Below are 11,055 nucleotides of genomic sequence, written 5' to 3'. Positions count from 1 at the left end.
CAGTGTGGTGGACTAGATATATAGAACAAAACTCCATCTACCCCCACCCCAAGAAAAAAAACTAATAGAGACAATGTAAAACAAAATTCTTGAATATATCATCGAAGCAGCTAGAAAATGAGAACTCCCAAGAGGCTGAAAAAAAGTTAAAACAGGAATCCATAAAATTAAGCTAGTAAAATATTAAGTCAAAAATATAAGGAAATTATAAAAGATGATATATTATTCATTTCTGTTGATCATTGAATATTTTGAACTCTCTGACTTCTAGGCACATAGTAATATTATACCTCCTGGATTGCTATGTGAACAATTTAGACCAATAACTTGTGAGGGAATTGGTATGTTCTTTTTCTGGGCTAAGCATGTAATTCTCCATGAGACCCTCCAGTACTCTCTGTTTTCTTGGATGATTGCCAATATTCTACAGAGTGTCTTCTTTGACAGCCTAGGCCCTGGAGCAAAATTGACAAACAACAGAAATGGAGTCAACTCTTATAGGACATGTGGTGGAAGTAAAGAGAATGAAATCAAAAACATATAACTTTGTTTTGTAAAGCACTAGGACTTTGTTTTGTTATTGCAGCAAATCCTAGTCTTCCCTAATGTAGAAGTAATAATAATGGGGATAAAAATAATACTAGCAAACATTAACGTATCTGTTAATATGTGTCGGGTACTTTCCTAGGTGCTTTACATATAATACAAAAATGTGAAGTAGATACTATTATTATTACCACTTCATTTTTGAGGAAACCGAGACACAAAAGGGTTAAATAATTTGCTTAAAGTCACATAGTTAGAAAATGACAGAATTGGCATTTCCTTCAATAAGGAAAATTACCCCTTGGAAAGTCTAATAATATGCAATGGTATAACACATAAAGATATTTATATGTATTAAATATCTAAATAAAAATAACTACATATATTTACAAAATAATTATTAGAAGGTTATAAAAATAAAATAGAACTAAAATACTAAACAAAAATAGCATATAGTTTTGAAGAAGATGGAAATTGGAGTTTAAATGTTGTAATGTTTTACCAGGGTTCAAAAGCAGAGGAAAAATATATATAATTTTAAATTTTCTAAGATAGTTAACAAAACATTTCTAGAGTAGCCACTACTACTTTATAAGGTGTATAATTATATGCAAAGTTAGTTATAAGTGTATAATTTCCACATATGAGAAGGTAAAAATAAAGAATAGAGAAAAAATCACTTTAAAGGGAAGCAAGAATGGAGAACAGTTGAAAAAGCAGGAAAATAAATTAAAATTAGGTTGTAGAAATAAGAATACATTAGTAATTTCAATTTCATTTAAGTGGACTTACTCTCCATTTACAACACAAACTTTTTAAAGTCTACTATTCTTGATATTAGAGTTAAAGATATTAGAAGAAATAGGAATATTTCTACTTATATGCTACAATCCCTAACAAAATATTGACAAAATAAATCAATTATCTAAACGTATGTAATATATCATTGATGGTTAGAATTTCCCACACTGCTAAGTAGGTTTAATATAAAACATAAATTAGCATAAATTCATGATATTAGCATATGATTAAAAAAGGAAAATGCCTAACCTTTTCAATGGGTATAAAAGAAGCATTCACTAAAATTAAATATGCATGAACAAACAAGAATCAGAGGGACATTTAATAAAAAAATATTAAAATACATATGATACAAAAAGGCTCACTGTAACCACTTCCTTTCAGTGATTTCCTGGAAGTTTAGGACAATAAAAAGACATAAAAGGCATAAATATAGAAAAGGAAGAGACAGTTTTGCCATCATTATTCACACATACACTGATTGTTTCTATATAGAATGCAAAGAATGTACTAATAAACTACTAGATATGAACAGAAAATTTTGTAGTAGTGATCAAAACAATATCATCTTATCAAATTCATCCTATTTCTGTTCATTATCAATAAGTTAGAAAATTTAAATGATATAATAACAATAAAATATCCACATGCATACATATAAGAAGATATCTAAAAATACTGTCAAAACTTAAAGAAAATTATAAAATTTAATTGAAAAGTATTAAATATCTAAACCAATGGGAAGATATATCGTGTTTATGAATAGAAAGATTCAAAAGTTTAAAACTGTCAAGTTTTCTCAAATTTATATACTCTTATGAAAATCTTACCCAGGCTTTTGTGCACCTTGAAAAATTGATTCTAAAATTTTAATGAAAAGCGAAAATACTCCTGAGGTGGGGGGCAGTAGAAATTGGGAGACATGAACTATTGGATGGCAAGATTCTCGTATGAAGCACTAGTAACAAAAATTATAGTGTTATTTGGGGACGGACAAATAAACCAATGAAATTAGGATAACAGAAACCCACTTATAAATATATAGAAACTTAATATATAATAAAATATGCAGTGCATATTGTTGGGTAAAGAAGAGACCACTTAATTCATACTGTTAAGATGACATCTATATTAGGAAAAATTAAGTTGGATTTATATTTTTCTATATACAAAAATCAATCCCAGTTAGAGACTCAAATTCAAAAACGAAACATCAAATTTTAGAAGATAATATAGGAGAATATATGACCTTGGTGTAGGGGAAGATTTTATAAATAAGACACAAAAGCACTACCCAAAAAAATAAGTTTTATACATTTAACTATTTTACAAAATACATCATTTTGTATTTCCTAAAAGGGCAAAAATTTAAAAGTCTGCTAATATCAGGTTTTTATAGAAATATAGATTATAACAACTCACATGACTTTTGGTGAATTTACAGTTTGCACTCTATTTAGAAAACAATTTAGTATTCTCTCCTACCTTTAAGATACACCAATCTATCTTACAAACAAGCAATTCCTCTCCTGGGTTTATACTTTAGAGAAATTTTTGCACATGCGCATGGAGAGTCAATACAAGCATGTTCATTAATTTGTAATAGCTAAGAGAGAAACAAAAACAAAGCAACAACACCAAAGAGGAAACAACTCCATTAGCAAGAGAGTAGATAAATTATAGTTTACTAATGCAATGAATTAATATACATCAGTAAAAAGCTACAGACATCAACATGATTGAAGAACTCATCAACATCATGTTTATATAAACTGGTAACAATATATTGTTCAGGAATATGTAGGTAATTTGAAAAAAACAACCAAGGAAAGAAAAGAAATATTGAATACACAATTCAGAATAGTGATTGCTATTAGCTAGTAGAGTAGGGAATGGGATCAGAGAGAAGCCTGGGAATTTTCAAGGCCTTGTACAATTGTATACCACAATGTGTTGTTTTCTCAAGTTGAATGATGGTTATGTGGATGTTTATTTTATTTTTTTAAACATATATATATTTAATAAATATTCAAATTGAAGCAATTATGTTGTATTTTCACCTAGATCTTCTTTTTAAGTGTAGATTTCACAAAGAACCTGAGCAAGGTTTTGTCCTGTTACAAAGTCATGCCAAATTATATTTCTCATTTGGTGTTTATTCAAGATTCCAGATGAATGATAATGTCTTATAGATTCAGCAAATTTATCTTTTAGTCAAAGTTATCTGTCTTTGATAATTTAAAAACAGCAAATTTCCATGACCTATGAATTGAAAGTAATTTAGTATAACCACATTGAAAATAGAATCTGAAATTTATTGGGTCTTCTAGTACTGACTTTTTGGTGAAATTTCTCCTTATTCTCATTGGCTCATTCTTACTCAGCTATGAAACACACCAGCCCCTGGGCTAGCATCAGCCTCACACTATTCATTACCACATCCACTAATGAGTTGTTGATTGCTAAGATGCCCAAATCAACGCATTTGCAACCAGGTGATCTGAATTTGTGGTTTTACCTATCCACTTACTATTTATGTGACTTAATCAAATTTGTGTCAGGTGGAGTGGGGGGCGGGGGGAGATGCAAGCTCAGTGGTCAGCAAGAGGAGAAAACCTAACACACATTTATTACATTCCTATACTAGATACTGTGGTCAGGCAGACTCCCCAAAGATGTTCATGTCTTGACCTGTGAAAACTGTGGAGATGTTATTTTAAATAGCAAAAGGGACTTTACAGATGTGATTAATGATCTTGAGATGAGAAGATTATCCTGGATTATCAGGTGGGCCCAATGTAATCACAAGTGTCCTTATAAGAGGGAGATAGGGTTGCTACAGTTAGAAAGTGTGATGCCTTAGGGGAGGGCAGAGTGATGCCATTGTTGAAGGGAGACCATGTGCCAAGGAATGAGGATAGCCTCTAGAAACTGGCAAAAGCAAGAAGCGGACTTACTCCTAGAGCCACAGAAAAAATGCAGCCATGCCAACACCTTCATTTTAGCCAGGTAAGAGCCGTTTTTGAACTGCTGACCTCCAGCACTGTAAGATAATACATTTGTGTTGTTTCAAGCCATTAATTTTGTAATAATGCATTATAACAGCAATAGGAAACAAATGCAGACGCATCCTATACGTCACTAAAAATTTTTGTGGGATCTATCTTTTTGCCCAGCTGCTGCTGTAGTAACCAGTTCTGACTAGCTTTGTGCAACTGCAACCAGAAGCATCTTGCCTCTCATCTTGCTGAGGGTTTCTCTGATGGCTGCAGGAACTCCCTGATAAATATATACAACCTGGAAATGTGTGCCCTAAAGCTATCCTTGACTAGTGGGGGATAAATGCTGTTGAATAAATACTTCTCCCCTTTATTCTTTTGGCAAAGAGTTCTAAGTTGCACTTCATAGTACTTCAGGACCTGAAGGTCAAGCACCAGTCATCTGCACTGGTGACCATCTTGATAACATCCTTGTACTAGTTTTCTCTTCTCTGTTCTCTTCCCTGAAACTTCCCTCCTGCTCCTGAAGATCACTTCCAGAATAAATCATATATATGCCCCAGGTTCTGACCTCAGGAGTTCCTAGACTAAGATAGGAATATATACTATGCTTTACCTACATTATTTTATTTACTTAAAATATCTACTCATATTTATTCATTTTCCCATGACTTTATGAAGTATCTTTAACTCGGAGAAATAATTTGCAGGAGGTCATTCAAGTAACACAACAATTAATTGATGAAACCTGGATTCGCTTTCCAAGTTACAAGTGAGACTGGTTGCAAAACCTTCATGTTTTCTGATATACTACTCAAACTCGCAAATGCTTTTGGGAGAGATTGAGATTCTAGGTATAGTTAGTTCTCAGATTTAAAAAAAAGTCTTCACTCTGTAGAATCCATTTCCTGTATTTAGGAAGGGAAAATGTTCCACACTCCACCCTCAAAGAAACATTTAAAAATTCAGTGGAGACTCCAAATCTCAAGTTCTATGGAAAAAGAATATTTTGTTCCTATGGAAAAAGGAAAAAAAAAAAAGCCTTGAAAAATTTATATCAGTCAAAAACATTGTAAAGGAAGAAATCAGTCCATCATATTACGCCCCAAATGCAGGAGAGCAGCTGAGTCTGATTGCCCTGCATCTTAAGTTCAGTGAAATTCTGGGAATTGGGATCATCTGTCATTTCAGACTTGTCATATTCTGCTGAAATAAAACATAGTCTAATTTGCAAAGTTCTCTTGTGGAAAGAGTCTTAAAAATATATATAACCTCTGTCCCAGTAATTCCATTAGGAATTTATCCAACCCTAAATCTAAAATACAGAAAAATACCTACATATTGGATACTTACAGAAGCATTCTTTACAATTATGAAAATTGGAAGCATTCAGAGTCTCCAAAAACAGACCAATGGTTAAGCAATATAATAAAGTCATACTATGAAACGTGGCAATCGAATATTCAAAATGCATTTTATATGAAAAATTGTTTGTGGTATTTCATTAAAAGTGGGATAAATTGTTATATTTTGTAAAACAATACCACCATTTTATGAGCCTGAAGGACAACACAATACATTTTAAACTCTTTTTCTTTAATTGTTGGAGCTACGAGTGAGTTTAATTTTCTTAAAACTTTTGATCTCTGAATTTTTAATAATCTCTAATAACTTATAGCTAACAAAAATATGAGTTTTAGAAATACCTTTTTTTGTTTTTTCCTCAAGAATAAAATTATTTATCAACATTTCTTCAAGACTCCTAAAGTGTTATTAAATCATTTGACACAGGAATGATTTAATAACACTTTAGGAGTTAAATATAAAATGATTCAGTCAGTCTTTTGTCAGTTTCTTCTTCAATGTACTTTTATTTTTGCTTCTACTTGATTTTCTTGACTTCCCTGTAATCTACCTTCCACTTGTGGCTACAAGAAATTTTTCATCAGGCAAATCTAACCATGATATTCTCCTGAAAATAGCCCTTTGATGGCTCTCTATTGTCATCGGGATAGTCATTGCAGTTAATTCTCAGTTGTAAGTATCAGACACAATGTCAGTATGTTCAATAGAAAATAACTGATCGCTTTATATTCCTGCGAAGAAACCTAGGTAGCTAATAGAACTGTAGGAGACAGTTCTTCAAGTTGTAGAACTGGATCTTCAATGCTACCCTAACTTTCTTCATGTAAGTTTCACATCTACCACCTCTTATTATTTTTTCTGTGAATTTAGGCTTTATTTTCTACTAGTGCTTTAAGGCCTTCCCTGTGTGGTAGGGAACATGATTGCTCTCAGCCCCAGATTAGCAACTTTAACAGAAAGGGGGCTGCTTTCTATCAATATGTGTATACTGTACTAATCTCATAGGAGGATTCTGATTAGACCTGTTGGCATCATATGCTAACTCACAGCCCAATCTCTGTGTCCTAAGGACTAGAGTACTATAGCCAAGCCTGAGAGTGGTAAGAGTAGAAGCCACCTGCAAAGAGAAGGCGAGTGTGCTGTGACATACAAAGTAGCAATTAAGGTATACTAGCAAAAAAAAAAAAGGCCTTTATAAATAGATCCCTGCCTACTTCTCAACTCTTACCTGCTGTCACACTTTTTCTGCCATAAGAACTATAGGCATTCTAAAATATTCTATGCTGGTTTACAATCTGTGCTTTTGCAAATGGTTCTTCCTCAGTTTGGGAACACCATGAATTATCTACCTTCCTCAGCAAGAAAATACTTGTGATTTTAGTTTCACTTCCTCTAAGAAGTCTTTCCTGACTCCTGCTGGTAGATGATAACTTGCTTTGCACATATTTCCACTGTAGATGTATTCTGCTTCCCCACTATATTGTAAGCCCCTTGCCCCTTTAAGGGGATACTGGGACTGACTGAATCATTTTATGTTTATCTCTCCAACACCTAGCAAGGCCCTTAATACATAAAAAGCATTTAAAAATGCATTGAATAAATGTTGAATAAATCACCAGTTTGCTAAAAAAAAAACATGATAGGGAAAGGAAAAAAGAAATTCAATAAATTGGACAAAATAGCTATTCACTATATGTGAATAAGTAAATCATTGGATCACTGCTTCATACTATATACAAAAATCAACTCCAGAATGATTGAAAACTTAAATGTCAAAAGCAAAATTTTTATAGAGAATACAGATCATAATCTTTCTAACCATAGGGAGAAAAAAATTAATAGAGATTTAGAGATTTTTAAAAAAGGAAATCCATACAAGACTGATAAAATTTTCTATACTAAAATTAAGAAGTGTTCATCAGAAGATACATCTCAAAGAAAGTTTCTTTTATTTTATTATTTTTTAGGCGAAGCAACCCTTGGTTGACCTCACAGATTGCAAGGTCCTTGTCAGTTTACAATCTCTTGTTTTTTAGGCCTATAGCACCTGGTCTTCCTAGGTGGTCTCCCATCCATGTACTAACCAGGTCTGACCCCGCTTAGCTTTTGAGATCAGACGGGACCGGGCTTGTTCAGGGTAGCATGGCCATAGGCTCAAAAAAAGTTTCTTAAGTTGGATTTCCTAGGAGCAGAACCTGAGATAATTTTGTCTGAGTAATTTATTGAGAACATCCTCTCAGGAGGGACCTTTTAGGGAAATGAGGAGGCCAGTATAGGGTGGGGAAGGAGCTGAGCAAGGATGTAGCTTCAGCCTAATTTTCTTGGGAAGTTCTAAAGCATGAATTTTGTATCACAGAGCAATCTTTGCCTTGAGGAAAGGAACTGGCATCTTGTATCTGTATGGTATTAGTTAGTGGCTGCAGGCTGGACCCCCCAGGGTTTGGGTGAGGCAGATCTATTGCCTAAGTTCAGTTCTTTTGAGAAGAATGTAGTTGTAAACTATTAACAGTTAACATTCATTCACAAACAGCATCTACTAAGAAAGTCAACAGACAAGATATAAACTAGGTAAAGATACTTACAGTGCATATAAATGACAGAATTTGTATCATAAATAAGTTCTACAAATAAAAAATACATATGTTTAGTATATAAAGGCATTCTCAACCTCATTAGCAGTTGGAGAACTGCAAATCAGCACGAGATACCATTTCACATCTACTTGACTGACAAAATTCAAGAAGCCTGATGATAATTATTGCAGAGAATAAATCATGAGAATCTCTCCTCTCATAACCTGTTGATGAGTTTATACATCGTTATAATCCCTCTGTAAAAGCAACAGAGGGATTTTTTCCTAAAGTTAAATATATAACTTACAACTTAGCAGTTCTATTCCCAGGTATATACTCAAATGAATGTCGAAATATTCATGGCAGCATCATTCATAATAGTAAAGAGAAAATATGAAAATGACCCAATTTTCTATGAATAGAAAAGGTTTAATTGTGTTATATTCATCAATGGAATATTATTCAGCAATGAAAATTAAGGAACTAGAACTATACAAAATAGTGTGGATAAATATTAGTAATTAAGAAAATTAAGTTCTGTAAGACTAAACAAAATTTTAACATTTAAAAATAAAAAATACTAATTGTGAATGAGTAGTAAATTCATGGGTATTGGAAATATTAAATTATGAACACATAGAAAAAGGATGTGTATTAACTAGTGATGACTGATAAAAATAGGGATATGATTAACTCAATTTTGAACACATGAGCTCTATTTAAATTAAAGAATAAATTTATGAGCACATAGCTCTGAAAATTCTACTTAATTGAATACACTACATTAGCATTGAAGCCAAAAGAAAAGTTGATTTCTGTCTCATTTATTTCCCATAGATTACTGGAAAAGACTTCTCTGAGTCTCTCTTCTCACCTTCCTTATCTGGAAAATGAGATTAAAAATATCTGGTCATAAGTGATTATCTTGAGTCTTGAGATTCAAGAGACCATATCTGTGAGCTCACTAAGTAAATCAGAAGCACAGATAGACATGTACATATATGTATACACATATACATATAGATATGGGTGGTGATGATTGAAGAATAATTATGTCATAACAAAAAACATGTACTGAATGTGTACTGTGTTGCAGGCATTAAGCTATGCACAGTCCAGCTGTAGAGATATACAGGTAGCTGGATAATTGTAGTAAAAATAAATATTTATATAGGGATATGATCAAAGAATTGAGGCACAGTGAATTGGAGATGACTTCACAAAAGACTAAGCTATGGCATTTCGAAGGATGAGTAGTTTACCAAGAAAGAAGAGAGGAAGGCCTGCTGAGGAAGGATATAGCTTCAGCCTAATTTTCTGGTGGGGAAGGAGCTGAGCAAGGATGTAGCTTCAGCCTAATTTTCAGCATGTGTCTTAGATGGATTTAGGAAATGTTGGGTTTTTGGAGTTACAGGGGCAGAAGGCTAACATGAAGTTCATCTTATGACGGAGTAGAGATCAGAGCTAAAATTCCTGAGAGTAAGAAATTTATTATACTTGACATGACTTTTTAAAAAATTCATTGTGTTTAATTTATCCTCGACCAAACATTTTTCCAAATAATCATAAAGTCCCTTTCTGGAGAATAAGCAAATTACTGAAATAGATGTGCTTTCTGAATCTACAGAGCTATGAAATCCGTTTATAATTAACTTTTAAAAAATGAATCATATGAATATTCTTTGTATTATCACTGTGAGATCATTTCCTTCACGCAGAGGAGAATGAACTTCAGGGCTGTATCGACTCCACCCAACTCATTAAAACTTGATTTTGATTCTTAAGAAACATCCTACAGTTTTGCCCCACTCCAAATTCCCAGCTAAATTCTTTAAATTAGTCCTGGGTCTCATTTATTAAACTGTCCGAGAAAAACCACAGGGCCCACATCATTTGGAAGTCTTTCATTCATTAGTTTTTTTTAAAAAATCAACAAATAAAAGATGTTCATATTACTTGTTACTACTGTATGAACAGGGCCTTTTTGTGTCTTGTTATATTGTTATGTTGGACATGGATGACTGTTTTCTTGTATAATAGAGCCCTGTATTTTGAATGCTTAATTATTTTAAAAGAAGAGTGAAGTATCCCATTGTCCCTTATTGTGCTGGAGTAAAGATGAGAGGTGTCATTCCAAAAAGTAGTCACCAAAGTTTTAATTCTTCTATTAATTGCTTTATTTCCTCTGTGGACTCAAAATTGCTACTTCTTTTTGACTTGGATGGCTTCACTTTGGCAGAGAAAGTAAACAGCTTCTGGAAGGACACAATATAGGGCTAGCTCAGGGTCTTTCAGTGAATCTAGGGCTTCATTTGGTATATCGAAAGATCAATGCCATTTAGATGATTGACAGGAACATCAATCATCTTTCCTCATAAATGTTGTCATTCCCTGTGCTTCCTCCCTTGTCCATATGCTCATTTTGCTCTAAAGGCTTTCTGTAGGTTATCTCATCCACTCTTATATTACCATCTCTAAGTCAATTCCTAAATTTCTATCTCACCCCAACCTCTCTCCTTAGCTCCAAATCCATATATCCAAATTTGTATATCAGTTTGAATATCTCCAAAGCATCTCAGTATCAGCATGTTCAGAATAAAATCTTGTCCTTCTCCCATCTTGCTCTTCCACCTGTATGCCAGTATTTATGTAACTACCTCCAAATAAGAAACCTGGGATCATCTTTGACCCTTACTTTCCATGAACCAATTTTCAAGTCTTAGAGATGGTTATCCCTAAAGCTTTTTTAAAAATGTTACTTTGTATTCATT

At 33.1% G+C, this 11,055-nt stretch overlaps 1 pseudogene; it reads right to left on the bottom strand.

The window, feature by feature from the left end:
* Nucleotides 1–7,746: 7,746 nt before the first annotated feature.
* Nucleotides 7,747–7,865, bottom strand: LOC120622953 (uncharacterized; annotated as a pseudogene).
* Nucleotides 7,866–11,055: the final 3,190 nt, after the last annotated feature.

The sequence above is a fragment of the Pteropus medius genome, unplaced genomic scaffold (assembly GCF_902729225.1).
Source record: "Pteropus medius unplaced genomic scaffold, Ma_sr-lr_union100, whole genome shotgun sequence".
NCBI lineage: Eukaryota > Metazoa > Chordata > Mammalia > Chiroptera > Pteropodidae > Pteropus > Pteropus medius.
Note: the sequence above shows the minus strand (reverse complement) of the source record. Positions and strands in the feature narration are given on the sequence as shown.